Consider the following 16220-nt stretch of genomic DNA (forward strand, 5'->3'; position numbering starts at 1 on the left):
AACAGTATTATTTGAAAGCTAAAAATGTTATCTATTTCAAAACTAAATTTAGCTTGGCTTAGGAAATTTTCAAGTTTCCTTGAGCTAATTAAAGATACCCTGCCCCCAGAGGATCCTGCTCAGCAAGATGTGGGACCCACAGGTGCAGAGGGGCCAAGTGAAACCTCTGCCCCGGGCAGCCACAGAGAAAGATGTCACACGTGCTGGCTGTGTGCCAGGTACGTTACTTGTCACCCTCCCAGCCACGCTTTACACTTTAGACCTGTAGCTGTCAGGAGAAGGAACATGTCCAGGTGTGTCCAGGCCAGAGAATGCTGAAGAATGGCAGAGTCATCATTTAAACTGAGGTCCAGCCAATCCAGGGCCAGTGTTCTTTCCATACCAATAAGCTGCCCCACAAAGGTGAGGGGACACGGCTTCTTTGATCCTAGGACCAGATCTGACTCTGAACCCCAACTCCACCACCTCTGCCGTATCCCCTCACCATCTTCTCAAACTTCGGGGAGGGAGGAGGCGGGGAGAGAGAGGGACAGGAGACCCACCCAAAGAAAGCAAGGCTGACCACAGTGGTGGGGCCCCAGCTACCAACGCTCCAAGGGCTTTCCTGCTGAAGAGAAACAGATTTGTTCAGAGGGGCCTTGGCGGGCATTCCCAGGACCACGAGTTGGAAGTTAGGGAGCTAAAATCAGAGTTCAGCTCAACCAGAGGAAGAAGTTCCTGAGGAAGAAACTCCTAAGGAAGAATCAAGGATCCCTGGAGGGAGGGAGCTTCCTGTTGCTTGAAGTATTTAAGGAATTCAGATCCTAGTCAGTGATGCAGGCACTGGATTTGGAGTTACTATGGATGATCACTTAGATTTCTCTCCAAGCCGAGTCAGTGGCTCCCTGCAGGAGCCTGTGCAGGCCCTGGAGAAAGGCAGGTAGAACACCAAGCACCGGGGACATGTCTGAACTTGGAAAACCAATTGGAGGCCTTCAGGTAGCCTTGCCTGTCCTGTCCCAGACAAAGCCCGAATTCCAGCTGGTGGCACTGCCCCACCCCACCCAAATCTCTCTCTCTCTCTCTCTCTCTCTCTCACACACACACACACACACCCGTGCCTGGCTCTCTGGTTTCTCTTCTCTGCAGCCAAAAGCACCACAGATGGCATCACTAGGTCCATGCCCAGCTGGCCTGCTTGGACTGGCCTACCGCATGGGCCTCCTCCTGGGTCAGGATTCATCAATAGGACTCATTCTTCATTCCTGTGATCTCTCAGAGCCAGCTGTGGTTACCATGGAGACTCTGCCAAGGGGGCAGAGTTGCTAAAGCTGAGGCCCTGGGAGCCGTAGATTAAATTCCACCATTAGACATTCACTCCTTTGGACTATTATTAGGCATAGGTACCACACTGGTGGCACCATTAGTCAATCATACAAACAAAAAGGGGTGGGGAAGGACACGGGACCCAAACTGCTTATAACTGCTCATTTCCAGTCTGTGGGCCCCAGGCCCTGGAGGTCCATGCAGCTACCACCAGGGCCCTGAGAAGCTGCACTTACCATGAGCACTATAGGTCAATAAAAAAAAAAGTCTCCCAAGTCCGTATGACCAAATGTGTATGCAGATGTTATGATCAATAAGACCCAAACATTTGTAAAAGCACTCTTGAATTCATGGTAGCTTTTTGTCCTTTTCCATTTTTGATCAATCAATTCTAAAAGTACAACCACTGAGGAAAAGTTAATGAAACCCTGACATTGAAATGGGGTCCTCCCATGAGGTGGCCGGATCCCAGCTCCTTTGATCTTTGACTCCAATGTCCACAAAAGATTGTTATATATGCATGCTAAATGTGAAAATTAAAACACGATATTTTAATGAGAAAACTAAAAGTTAGACTTAAAACATTTAATAGAATAATATATAAAATGCAAAGAAAACAGCCCTGGTTGGTGTGGCTTGGCAGGACTGAGTGCCAGCCTGTGAACCAAAGGGTCGCTGGTTCGATTCCTAGTCAGGCACACCCCTGAGTTGTGGTCCACATCCCTAGTTGGGGGTGTGTGAGAGGCAACCGACTGATGTTTCTCTCGTACATGTTTCTCTCTCTGTCTTTTTCCCCACCCTTCCCCTCTCTCTAGAAAGAAAGAAGGAAGGAAAGAAAGAGAGAGAGAAAGAAAGAAAGTTAGGATGATTATGAAACAACTGAAAATCTGAAGAGAGGATAATTGATGATTTAGGAATTACTGTTAACATGTTAGGGTACAATAATAGTATTGTAGTTATGTAAACAAAAAAGCCTTCACTGTTTACAGATACATATTGAAATGTTTAAGTGTTATGATGTTTGGAATTCGTTCTGAAATGAGAGTCAGGGAAGTAGGTGGGGATGTGGAGAGGGCAGATGGAGTTACAGGTGAATGGGGGAGCGGTTCATCATTCCGTTCATTCTGTTCTGAATACTCCGAATTTTCCATTATCAGAAAAAAAAGAGGGCTAGTAGATGAAAAGATAAAATTGACAAAATATTAACCGTTGAAGTTGTGTGAATCTACTTTTGTGTATGTTTAAAATTTTCTACAATACCAAGTTAATAAAGAGCCTCTTATACTCAGGAAAGTTGGGAACCAAGGCACTAAGTTACCTGAAACTCATCCTTGACACCTTAGCACGTTGATCTGGCCCCTTTCAATGGGCAGCTGTCTGGGCACGGCTTTCAACAGAGGGGCGGGTGGGAAACAGTGGGTCTGGAGAAGTCAGCCTGGGGGCTTGGCCAGGACCGGTGGAGGGCAAGAGCCAGGCGGGAGGGTCCTTGCGGGGGAGTCGGAAAGGGTTTAGCTGACCTGCTGGCTAGAGGTGACCGCCAAGTGCCGTGGCCTAAATATTTACAAAGAGGACACACTGTAGGGAGAGTGCAGGATGTAGAGTGAGGAGACCTGGGTTCAATTCCAGACTCAATTCCTTACCGGCTGTGAGACGCTGAGCAAGCCCCTGCCTCTCTAAGTGACTCTGTGCCTGCCAAATGGGAGTGCCAGCCGCTGCGGCTCCAGCCCCCTCCCACTGCCAATCAAACTGCCCGAAGACAGAACGGACACTCGGACACTTGCAGCCTGGGCAGACGTGAGCTGTCCTGTTCACGTCACGCTCTGAGTCTGCTTTTTCTCATCCACCTGCCCAACCACCAGATCCAGAGCAAGGCAGGGAGCCCCACAGGGCCCTTCCTGGGTGGCCAGCAAGGAGGAGAAAGGGTGGGACTGAGAAATATTTGCTTCCAGGGCAGTCCCAGCGCAGCTCCACTCCCTTAATAGCATCTACTCCAGGATCCCAAATCTGCAAACCTGCTCCTCTCCACCCAGTGGGGCGGAGGGGGAGCGGCTGGGGTAACGTCTCTGACAGAGTCACTGGCACATAGTAGGAGCTCATTCAAACACGCTGAGTGTCTGGATGCACTCGCAGAGGCTGGGAGAGGGAGATGCCAGGCTCGGGCGCTGCCCTGAAGGTGCTCACAAGGAGACAAGGATACACTCGCTAAGGGCTGAAGAGGCCTTGGCGAGCCCGGAGCAGCAGAGAAACCTGTGCGGGGGTGCAGACGAGGAACGCCCACCCCACCCTAGGATGGAGTGATGCTACACCAGAGCCTTGAAAAAAAAGACACCGAAGAAGCAAAGTAGGACGGGGAAGATGACTCAGAGAGGAGAGGCGCCGCTGCTGAGTCCCTGGTAGGAGTGCAGGGCACATTTGGGGACCGGCCAGGACTTACTGGAGCAGGCGCTTACCCGGACTGGAGGGGACGTGGTGAGGAGCGAGGCTCAGCAGGGCTTGGACTGACCCGCTGGGAGACCATGCTGACAAAGAAAGCTGCACAGATGTTTCTATATCATCCCTACGACATGCCAGGCTCATTCTAAATACATGGCATACTTCATCTTATTGCATGTAATCCTGTCAACATCCCCGGGAGCCTTCGCAGATGAGGAACCAGGCCCAGGGAGGTCACGGCATTTGCCCAGGCTCACACAACTAGCAAGGGGTGGAACCTGGGCTCAGGCCCAGCGTGTTGCACTCCGGAGTCTGTGCTTTTAGTCCAAACCTCTACCTGTTATCCCATAAGTGACGGGGGCGCTCCTGGAGGGTTCTCAGTAGGAGAGGAATGACTTGATAAATGCTGGTGGTAGAAAGGTCAACCCTAGGACTTAGGGGCAGACTCTCGTCCAGGTGGGAGAAAGGGGCTGCGCCTTGTCTCCTAGGCACGACAGGGTGATGGGGAGCACAGCCCAGTCTGGCCCAGAGCTTATCACCCAACAGGAAGGACTCGATCCCGAGCTCTGAGGATGAGTCCACTTACTAACAGGAACCCGACCTCCTCCCACTCACTGACTGCTGGCTTTGGGGCAGGCACCTGGTTTATTCCTCCCAGCTTCCCTGGGAGGTAGTTATTATCCTCCTCCTTTTACAGAGGCTGGGGCAGGTTAGGCAACTGGCTCAAGGTCATGGGGTGGCGCTAGGAAGCACAGAGCCCTCTGCCTCCAGAGCCCTCTCTCACTACCACGCTAGAGCAAACCGCGAGGTAAATGCCCCCTGGCTGAGCCCCCGTTATCTCTGTAGGGATTACCGTGAAGATTGAATTAGGTCACATTGTGTCCAACGGTGGATGCTGGGCATTGAGAGGCAATGCGGACACACTATGAGGGAAGGTGGGTGCTGAATTTTAGACCTGCGCCTGCCATCAGCCCCTCTGAGCAAGTTCCTTTCTCCTGTGCCTCGGTTTCTCCATCTGTACAATTTAGAGCTGATGGACATGAACTCTAAACACCCTTTGAGGTCAAGGCTCTGGGACTCAAAGTCAAGGGTAATCGTACCTGCAAGGCTGCTCCAACCTCAGCCACCAGCAGGAGCAAAAGTCTCCAAACGGTTTTCATCTGGAGAAGCCCCCAGCCCCAGCACCTGAGAGTCCACGCTGGGCCAGTTGGGAGGTGTCAGAGGCGAGCAGGGCTCTTCCCAGCTGCCCTTTGCACACCCATGTGGGAGGGGCAGGCCCTGTAGTGGCTATACTGCAGGCCTGGGAGCCAGGACCCGGGGCCAGCCCCAGCCTCTGGTGTGACATTTGCTAAGTCTCCCTCCCTCCCTGGCCCGACTCCTCATCCCCATGGACTGAAGAGGTTAGGCGGTGACGTGGAAGGCTCCTGCCAGCTCTGACATTTGTTATTTCAGGATCCCTCGGCCTCTCACTCTTTTCCTTCCTGCACTGCTGGAGCCCGTGACTGGCCGTGCACCCCTCGGTGGGGCCCGCACAGACCTCTCCCCAGCCGGGGAACCTGTCCGGCCTCGCCAGCTCAGCCCTACCAGCCGCCGCTTGCAGGGCGGTGAGAAGCGGGGTCACAGGAAGGGAGCCTCACCCTTACCACATGCTGAGGCCTCTGCAAACCCCAAGTTTCCTGGCCGGGACTTTCCTCGAGAGACTGCTCAGCAGGGATGAGCTAAGAGAGCAAGAACTCTGAAGACAGACAGCCGAAGATCCCGGCCTGACCCTGGCCTGGCCCCAAGCCCTGAATTCCCCCCAGCTCTGGGGAGAGCCCAGCCTGCCCTCCTGGACAGAGCGGCAAAGGGTCCCCTGCCTTCCCATCCTCTGGGCCACCTTGCAGGCCTGGACGAATCCCTCCCTGCCCCCACTTGGACTTGATAACTATCACTAATTCCTTAAACCCCAGCCCCCGTCCAACTTTTTGTAATTTCCTCAATTTGCCAGATCTTTATTCCCACTGCTCCCGCTGCCTGGAGAGGCCTCACCATTCTGCCTAGTAAACACTTCATCTTTCCTGACTCAGCCTGAAGGTCACGCCCATATCTACCACACAGAACTGACCCCTCCAGAACCCACCTCTCTCACCTATATGCCCTCCCCACCGCGCCCACTTTAACCAGGGCACTCATGGCCCTTATTTACCCAACATGTCCGAGTTTTGAAAACCCCAGAAGGGCAGGGCTCATTTGCTTTTGCATCCACAGCATCCAGCATAAGGACCGACACAAGAGCAGCAACAAATGTTTGTGGAATGAATGAATGAATGAGTAAATGAATGAATGGATATTAGCAAGGCCCTATGGGACACGGAAAAGACAGCAGGAGTTAAGGACTCTAGCTTTTACGTCACGCTGTCATGAGGTCCAAATTCTGGTTCCAATTCTTAGTTGTATGACCTGGGGCAAGTGACTTAGTTTCTCCAAGCCTCTTTTCTTCCCATCTGTCAAGTGGGCAATAAGAGCACCTGTCTTACCAGACTGGATGCGAGCGAGCATTGAAGCACCTGACCCAGTGCTGGGCATACAGGGCGGCTGCATGGTAGCTGTCCTGCCCGGCAGACGTCTCTGTGTTCCCGGGCCCCGAGTCACACCCCCCGGGCTGCCTAGTGGCACCACCTGGAACACTTAAAAAAGCAAGGGTGCCAGAGTCTCATGTCAGACCCATTAAACTGAAGTCTGTGGGGAGAGGGAGGGAGAGCCAGGCGTCACCAGTGGAGTGAGGAGAAGGACCCCCAAGTGCTTGGGACTGCCCAAGTCCAAACCCTGGTTCTGCCACTTACTGCTGGTGGAGTTGCCAGATTTAGCAAAAATGAATACAGGACATACAGCTATGGTTGCATTTCAAATGATCAATGAGGAAGTTTTCAGTATAAGCATGCCCCAAATTTTGCATGGGCATCCTGTATATTACTCAGCAGCCCTGTTTGCTGTGTTATTTTATCTCTCTGTGCCCTTGTTTCCTTACGGAGATTGTACGAATCAATAAATGGAAAATGCTTGTAACACTGCCTGGTGTTTGCCATCCCTACTTTTATTGCTTTTAAGGCAACCCAGATGACATGGAAGAACCTTGAGAACGTCACGCTGACTGAGGGCAGCCAGACACAGAAGGCTCCGCCGCAGGGCAGGGTCCCACTGACCTGACACGTCCGGAACATGCAAACCCGCAGACGCACGAAGCTGCCAAAGGCTGGGGGAGGCGGGGATGACTGCTACCAGACACAGTTTCCCTTTTGGGGCTGATGGAAATGTTCTGGAATTGGTGTGACGACTGCACGACACAGTGAATAAAAACCCCTGAGCTGTATCTTTAAAACAGTTGAAATAGCGAATTTCACCTCCGTTTCTGAGAGTCTACCTAAAAGCATCCCAGGGAATTACCATGTCCAGCCAGGACTGAGAACCGCGTAGGCTCTCAAATGGCTGGTGGAGAAATGAATGGGTCGGAGAGAGGCAGGGCAGAGCGGAGGGAAGAACCTGGCTTGTCCAGAACTAGGTTCGGTTCCTCGTTCCCAGACACCCCCGAGGTTCACGAGAGTCCTCCTGCTGCTCCGGCGCCAGACCTGCCTGGACAATTGTGGTGCTCACTTGTGGTAATGACCTCACCCCCGTCGCCGGCATGCGCTCTGTGTGCTTCCCGCTCTCTTCAACCATCCCACATGCCGGTCTGCTTGTGTTTGTGGTGAAAGGGAATTTTTAAAAAATTATTAAGTATCTGTTATGTGCCAGGTATATGCTAGGCATTTCACATATAACCCCCTCAAAAAACCCCATAAGATTGGTATTATCACTCCTGATTTGCAGCTGGGGAAACTGAGATTCAGAAAGGCTGAGTCATTTGCTCGAGGTCACACGATCGGCAGGAACTGAAACCCAGGTCTGCGTGATTTCAGTCACTGTACTGCCCAGACCGCAGCCACGGGTCCATAGGCTGTGGGCTGACAATCAGTTTTTCATGGACTTGAGTCCTTCTTCCCAGACGAAAAAGGGGATTATATGAATCAATATTTGGGAAATGCTTATCACCTGCCATTTCCGGCTCTCAGAACCTGCCATCCCCATGCTCCCAGAACCATGCTCTGAGAACCTGCCATCCCAACTGTGTATGCAGGGGTGCTCAATAAATAGAATTGAATTACTGACCTTGAGTGGGCCCGCAGTAGCTCGCCACAACTATTTTTACCCCGACTGCTCCTTGGAGTCACTGGGGAACTACCGAAATGCTCCCTTGTCCAGGACTCACACCTCAGAGATTTCGATTCAGTAGGTCTGGGTGGAGCCTGAAGTTCTTAAAACGTGGTCAAGGTCAAACCCCAGCTGAGTTAGAGAACGTTTAGCAGCTATTCCCAGCTCGGCCTTCCATGCCTTCACTCTGAGGCCCAATCACAATGTTCCCCAGACACACAGGGCCCAGAGCCTTGCCCCAGAGTCACGGGGAACCCACTGTGCCTTCATGGGCCTCCCCAACTCCTGAGCTCCGGGCCCAAGCCCTGGGCCCAACACAGGGAACACCTAGCTCTGGGTAAGGACTAACCCAGCGCACGTGGTTTCATTGCGCTTCTCTTTACTGTGCTTCGCAGATGTTGCATTCTCTACACATTAAAGGCAAGACCCTCCACCAGCAGAAGGATTATAATTCACTTTATTGCCAGACTCGCTCCACTGTGGTTGTCTGGAGGCAAACCCTGAGTATCTCCCAGGCATGCCTGTACCACCAAATTACGTTTGAGGGAAAGCATTTTCCTTCCGCTCTGACCTAAAGTTCCCAAATTTGCCTATATCACCTCACTGGCCAGAAAGAGCTGAACACGAGCAAAGAAATGAAGCACGGGAGACTGAAATTTGGGGAGGGGAGGAGACTCTGGGAGGCTGGACTCAAGGCTGAGGACTCCGGGAAGACCCTCTGCCCTTGCGCAGAGCCTGCTGGTCTGGGAGGAGGCTGGGCTCCGAGGAGCTGGATACTAAGTCCCTCCTGGAAAATTCTCTGGGTCCAGGTCTCCGCTCCCCTATGTGGGGGAGAACTTCTCATCTGCCCTCTCCTGCGATCAGTCCAGGCTGGTGTGGAGGGGAAAAATAGCACTAAGCTGGTTCTTAAGGGCATCGGTGACTTCTGTGTTGTCAAAGCCAGGGGGTCTGCCCTTTTCTTACTTTATTTCTGGACACGAAGGCAGCATGTGACAGAGCTCCCTCATCGAAACACTCCTCTCCCGGCTTCCGAGGTGCTGTGCTCTCTCGATTTCCCTCCCTCCTCCCTGGCAGCCCCTTCTCAGCCTCCTGCATTAACTCCTCCTCCCATCCTAATCTCTCAACACTGCAGCTCCCCGGAGCTCGTGCCGGGCCCTCTTCATCCCTCTCCCTGGGTGATCTCATCCATTCCCACGGCCTTAAACACCAGCTAATGCAATGGACGGCCTGCATGAGCAATCTCCTGGTATTCCTTTTTATTTATTTATTTACTTACTTACTTTTTTAGAAAGGGGAAGGGAGGGAGAAAGAGAGGGAGAGAAACATCAATGTGTGGTTGCCTCTTGTGTGCCCCCTACTGGGGAACTGGCTGGCAACCCAGGCACGTGTCCTGACTGGGAATTGAACTGGTGACCCTCTGGTTCACAGGCTGGCGCTCAATCCACTGAGCCACACCAGCCAGGGTATGGTATTCTTGCTAAAATGAAGATTCCCAGGTACCCTCCTGCATGCTGGCAAACCTGCTAAGGATATTTGGCTTCTTTTCTTTCTTTTCTTTTTTTTTTTTTCTTTTGGTTAGTCTGGGAAATTACCTGCTGCACAAGTCTTGGCAGAGTTTGCCTCCTATAAAAGCTGGTAAGGCCAAATTCTTGCTTTTTCAGCCTCCCTTGCAGCCAGGGTACAGGTGTCTGAGCTAGGCTTGGCCAATTAGAGGCACTCACTGGAAACTTTGAATCAGGAGCAGAGAGAGTCGAACATCCATTCTTATGCTGGGGGCAACAGCACTGAAGGTGCCCAGTCTCCAGGACACGGTGGTGGTGCAAGCTGTGACATTTAGTATGTAGTAGCAGTGTCCTCGCCAAACTGGCTCAGTGGGGTGATTTTGGCTGAGATCCTGCCTGATGCTTCACCCCAGTCTCTGGCTTCCCAGAACTTGTGTGAACTGCTGAATATTCCCTTTCAATAAACTCCTTTTCTGTTTAAATCAGCTCAGGATGGTCTCTGTTACTTGCAATAAGAAGCCCAAGTAAGATACAGCTAGTGAATCGGACTCTCTGGGAATGATGCCAGGTGACTCTTACACAGATGCGAGCTTGAAACCCAGTATCTCAATGCTGACAACTCTCAAATGTGTATTTGCAACCCACTCCTTTGATCCCCACACTCGTATATCCAAACGCCTTCTCGACATCCCTGCTTGGATGTCTCACAGGCCTGTAAGATGTACAATCAGAATTCTTGACATAAACGTATACTGATAAACATAAACTGATAACATAAACAGTCAACTCACACATATTTTATGTATTGCATATACTACATACTATATTCTTGTAATCAGCGAAGCCAGAGAAAATGTTACTAAGAAAAATCATAAGGAAGAAAAAATACATTTACAGTATTTACAGAAAAATATCCATGTAAAAGTCCATGCACACTGTTCAAACTCGTGTTGTTCAAGGGTCAACTGTACCTATAAAATACTTATAGAACCTGTCCACCTCTCTCCCCCAGCCATGGCCCTGTCCACACCACCATCGTCTCTTCCATGAACAAGTACAACAGCCTCCTCGGGTCCTCTCCTGCCCCCTCCAATCTGGTCTTTACACAGCAGCTGTGTGTCTTTCTGAAATATAATGTGGGTCCTACTGCTTGCCTGCCAAATAAATAAAGTCCAAACCCGCCATCAGGGCTTCGAAGGTCGAACATAATCCAGCCCCTACTTAGATTCCCAGACTCACCTGGCGCCGCCCTTCCCTTTGCCCATCACTGCGCATCTGCTCCTCTGGACCGTTTCCAGTGTCACCAACCAACACTGTGGGCTCCTCACTGCCTCGGGGCCTTTGCTTACGCTGGGCCCTCCCTCTGCAGCACTCTCGCAACATTATTCTCTATGAATGCTCCTTTACGGTTTTCTTCTTTTATTTACTTTTTATTCAGCCAATGTGTCCTGAGCACCTACTATGGTGCCATGGTGAGATCCATTCTATTCTCCCGGAAGTCAACTAACTAAGTAAAAAATCAGACTTTTAAGAGAGGAATGATACAAACAAATGTAAATTTTACCTATGATGTGTGCTGCAAAGGAGAGAGATACAGAGCTTTCAGGGAGGACTGAGCTGGAGGAAAAGTGGAGAGCCACGTCAGGAGGCCACGCAGTTCTGCAGGGGAGAGGCGGCGGTGGCTCGGACCAGGGCAGAGCGCAGGGAAATGGGTAGACCGCAGCCATGCTAAGAATGCGAAACTGATGACCCTCCGCGGTGAAACGTGCATGTGGGGTGCCAGGCTTCTGGATTGTGTAACAGAATAGAGGGAGATAGAACTCCACGAGGAGGGGACGCTGGAAGGCCTGGGTGCACTTAGTCAAGAGTGTGGTTTTGGACAGGTTGAGACGTCTCAGGGAAATAGCCAAAGGAGCAGCTGGACGTGAGGGTCTGGGCTGGAGGTCCAAACGAGTGAGTCATCTAAAGGCGGGAGAGGACTGGAGCCGTAAGCGTGGGTGAGATTGCCTGGGGTGAGGTTCTTTCTGCATCTCTAGCATGCAAAGGGATGTGGACACAGGACCAAACCTCAAGGGAGGCCTTGGCCAGGAGGACAAGCCTTCCTGCCACTTATCATAACGTGCAATTACTGACTTGTTTGTTTACTTGTTTACTACCTGTCTTCTCCAGATGACAGTAAGCTCAATGGAGCATCTCTTTTAATGAGCTATGTGTTACCCAGTGCCTGAAACAGGGCCTGGCATGAAACACTCCCCAGACTGTATGCTGGCTGCTGTGTCTCTCAGCAGGACTGGCCTTAGCCATTCCAACATGATCGGGTCCACAGGTCCCTACCGCCCAGCAAAAAGCCCAAATGCCTAATTAGCATTCAGGGCCCTCCAAGTTGTGCTGTATCCACTGAGCTCTCCAATCCATGTTTTAAATCATCTTACACCTGAGCTTTCCAAACTGGGGTTCATCTACACCTGGATAACTAGGTAGGCACAATCAGGATGAGTGCAGTGCCTCTCCCCGGATCCTAGATTGTGCCAGACGAAGTGGAACTGTGGTGGACACATGGGGGGACCCTTCTAGGCCCCGCCCCTCTTCTCTGAGAAGTGCACCCCTCCCACCTCTCCACAGTGTGTAGATCTCTATGCCATGTTTACCCTGCCTGCATCTACTCCTCCATGGCCTCTGTGGATGAAACCAGGGTGGGGACCCGGCTTCTGGAAGCAATCCAGAACTGGCCCAGGCCATTAGCCTCTCTGCCAAGAACTTGGATATGGCACAGCAGACTAGCTGGATTCCCTTTAGGGGCTGGACCAGTGTGGTCGCATGAATGTGGGGGCTGAAGGTGCCTGTCTTCCCCAGAAGACAGTGTTATACCTTTGGGGGTCTGTGTGATGACAAGTGACTAAAAGCACCGCTCAGATAGTGCAGAAAGATACAGAGGCAAGAGACAGAGAGAATGATGAGGCAGCCACCTTTGTTTCTGACCGACTTCCCAGCCTCCACGGAGGCCCTGGGGAGTTTCCAGCCTCCAGTGAGGCCCTGGTGAGGTCTCCTGTTGCTGACAACTCCTCAGCCCCTGCAGCACCTCTGGTTCCTTAAAACAAATCTCCCCACCACGTAAACCAGCTTGAGAGGGGTTCTAGGTTTTGTACACACCATCTCTACAACTACAAATTTCTATTATTTTCTTGTAAAACAAATACAGACCAAGCAGAATGTAAAATTCACAAGACTATGAAGAATTAAGAATAAAGTCCTTTCTAAACAAGATTCAAAAAAAGCAAAAGTCACAAAGGAAAAGATGGATTCCACTCCAGTAAAATTTAAACCTGTGGATTGTAAGACATGATTCCAATGCAGGCAAACAGTCCTCCCCACTACCACTCCCCCCTGGGTAGTGTATTCCTCTCCGAGGGCACACACTGGGGCACGTGCACACACTGGGGTGCGCGCACACCTCCCCAGCACGTGCCTCTGGGGAGAGTAGAGGGATTGTGAGACATAGTCAGAGGTGACTTTAGACTTTTCAGCTATGTTTGTAAATTTTTTAACGAAAAATTATTATCTTTTGTATAATTAAAGCTTCATCAAATCTCTCTCTCTATATATATAGATATATGTGTGTGTGTGTGTGTGTGTGTGTGTGTGTGTATATATATATATATATATATATAAAACACAAGCCTTGGAAGACCTCCTGCTTATGGTGGGACTGCTTCACTCGAGACCCACTAGGAGACAGAAGTTGACTACCAGTGTGAGATGCATGACACTGGTCCAGTGTGAGATGCATGAGACCATGACACTGGTCTCAGCACTGGTCCAAATGGCTTACTTGGTTCCTGAATATGCTTTCCCCCCACTATTCTCAAGAAGTTCTTCACTTAATAAAGTTCTTCCTGCCCTGGCTGGTGTGGCTCAGTGGATTGAGCAGCCAGAGAACCAAAGGGTCGCTGGTTCGATTCCCAGCCAGGGTACATGCCTTGGTTGCAGGTCAGGTTCCCTGTTGGGGGTATGCAAGAAGCAACCAGTTGATGTATCTCTCACACACCGATTTTCTCTCACTCTCGTTCTCCCTCCCTTCCCATCACTCTAAAAATAAATAAGTAAAATCTTGAAAAAAAATAAACTTCTTCCCTCCTTCAATACCCATCTAGAAGTGTCACTTCCTCCAGGAAGCTCTCCCTGATTGTACCAATCCTCACTGCTCTCTCCCTGCCCCACTTATTGGCCTCTTATGGTAGTGACTATACCTTTCTCTGGGCACTCAAGACAGATTCCTCGGGTTCCTACTTATCTCCCTAAGATAGGCCACATCTCCCCATCCAGCCAGTAAAAGAGAACAGCATCTTAATGTCCTTGGTACCTAGCATGGAGACGGCATGGAGGAATGGACAGGCCTTAGAGTCAGACAGACCCACTATGGGACACAAGGCAGCTGCCTCACCCTCCCTGGGCCCATTTTCACTTGTGTCATTGTAACCATCAATTAGATGATGGATGTAAAGGGTCCAGGACAGGAAAAAGGTGGTCGACAGGATGATGACCTGTCTTCTTAAGGTTCTCTCATATTTCTACAGTGTTGCACAATTAAAAACAAAAAACTTTAACAACCCAGAGAGGTAAGCAAGGAGGGATGAGCAAACCCATTTTGAGCTTAAAATAACTGAGGTTCAGAGAAGTGACATGGGGAAGACAGGCAGCTGGACTTTAGAAGGAAAGAGAATAGGACCAGGGGTTAGAACATCTGGGCAGAAATGCCAGAGTTCTCCCCCTACCCAGCGGTGGGAGCTTGGACTATTTCTTGTCCTCTTGGCACATCAGTTTCCCCATCTCAAATAAGAGCCTTCCTAGGTGGTCTCTATCTTGAAGGATTCCTCCACGCTGGTATTCTAGGTTCCTGTGACCTGCCCAGGGCCCTTCCCAGCAGGGCTGCAAAAGAGGGTTGCAAGTCCCAGGACAGAGACTACCAGGAAACCAGCTGGGATTGGAAGACCTGATTTAAGAATCAGTTGCATTTTGATTCAGCCAAATTCAACCCCCTTCAAGCCTGGGGGTAGGTTAGTCATGCCCAGAAAAGGAGAAGGGAAATGCCAGCTTCAAACGACATGTAAATATAAACACAAATGCAAAACCAAACAGGAAACTTCAGGAAAGTCCAATCCAAAGGTCAGATTCTAACTTTTGGGGAAGTGAAGTGCTGGAGAGGAAAGCTGTGTTTGGGTGCCACGGGCTCGCTGTTGTGGCAATGAACCTTGTGTACACCACACCAAAGTCCCAAAGGCAAAGGAGACCCGGTTTTGTCGGGACTGAACTGGGGCAGAGCTGAGCCCTGACCTGGGCCTGCTTCGGCCCCCAGGCCCATCCCAAGGCCTCCCCCAGCCCCTCCAGGCCCACGCAACTGCTCACTCGCACCAAGCCAGGCGAGGGCAGATGCACGGGGATAAATGGCCATTTCTGTCCCTGATGAAGGGTTCATAGTACAGCCTCTTCTCCTGCTCTGGCTCTGACTTAACATTTTAATGAACAACCCAGAGAGGAATGTGAACTGTGACAACCCCAGGGGTACCGATGACAGTGAACTCTTCTGGGTCATGAAATGTGAGACTATGGAGACCAACCTCAGAGCGCTGTCCCCTTGGGATGAGGCTCTGTGGCAGTTTTCCTGTTAGCCTCGTGGTAAAAGACAATTCATATTCTTAGGTGGTGGACTCCAAACTACCGGTTCTGCCCAAGGAAGGAAGCCAAAGATCATCGACTGCCTGCCTCTCATTTAAATTGGAACCTGTATCCCTACTACACGCAAAGCACTAGGCTGGACTCTGTGAGGGAAATGAACAAAAGAGACCCAGGCACTGGCTAAAGCGGTCCATCAGTTAACCTGATCATCATTCCATTGATCAAGACGCATGCCTGACGTGCATTGCCTCGTGTAATACCACAGCCCTGTAAGGTAAATATTATTATCTCCATTTTACAGATGCCAAAAGCAGGGCTCAAACAAATCAGGTCACATGCCCAAGCACACACAGCTGGCAAACTGCAGAGCCAGAATTTGAACTCAGTCTGCCTCCCCCAGAGTTGGTGCTCTTTCCACAATCCTCCATCACCCACGACAAAGAGCCAGACACAGACTCTGAGACGGGGGTTCCGCCTGCCAGAGGAAAGGGAGAAGAGAAATTTTCCAAGAGACTGACTCAGGGTATCATGAACTACTGAGCTTTGTATCAGCCATACAGTAGGTGCTCAATACTCTTCCGGTGAAGGATGGAAGGTGAGAGGCATGGCTGAAGTCCAAAACATCACCCAAATTCAAGGCATCCTCTGAAAGGGAGCTGCAAAGACACATTTTTTCTCTTTTGGCCCAGAGCTGCAGGGTGTCTGCCCTAGAATATTCCCTGCAGGGGAAGCCCGGGAAAGTGCAGCAGGTCGGAGAGGAATGAACTCCGAAGAGCAGGGGAATGGGGTGGGGCAGCCTGTAGGGGTGAAAGAAAAGGCCTGGGACTCGCTGCTGGGAAAGACAAAGAGGAGAGGGGAGGGAGGTGGAGACTAGAAACTTGCCAACAGCCAGGCCAAGGTGAACCCCGTCTCCTGGCGCCTTCTCATTCGCATTCATTCCACAAACCCCGGCCAAATCTCAGAGCCAGCAGCCAGGGGGAGGGGGCCTCCCTGTAGCCGGGGAAGAAGTAAGTTCATGACTGAGGCGGGAAGGCCTGCTTCCCAGAAGGGGAGTAACTTGGGAGCCAGACTTGTGGGGCT

At 51.0% G+C, this 16220-nt stretch overlaps 1 protein-coding gene across 1 annotated transcript in view; it reads right to left on the minus strand.

Moving 5' to 3' along the window:
- Positions 1-16220, minus strand: part of ASAP3 (ArfGAP with SH3 domain, ankyrin repeat and PH domain 3) — a 43990-nt gene that overhangs the window by 27058 nt on the left and 712 nt on the right.

Source organism: Phyllostomus hastatus, unplaced genomic scaffold, assembly GCF_019186645.2.
Source record: "Phyllostomus hastatus isolate PE091 unplaced genomic scaffold, TTU_PhHast_1.1 phas_scaffold_182, whole genome shotgun sequence".
Classification (NCBI taxonomy): domain Eukaryota; kingdom Metazoa; phylum Chordata; class Mammalia; order Chiroptera; family Phyllostomidae; genus Phyllostomus; species Phyllostomus hastatus.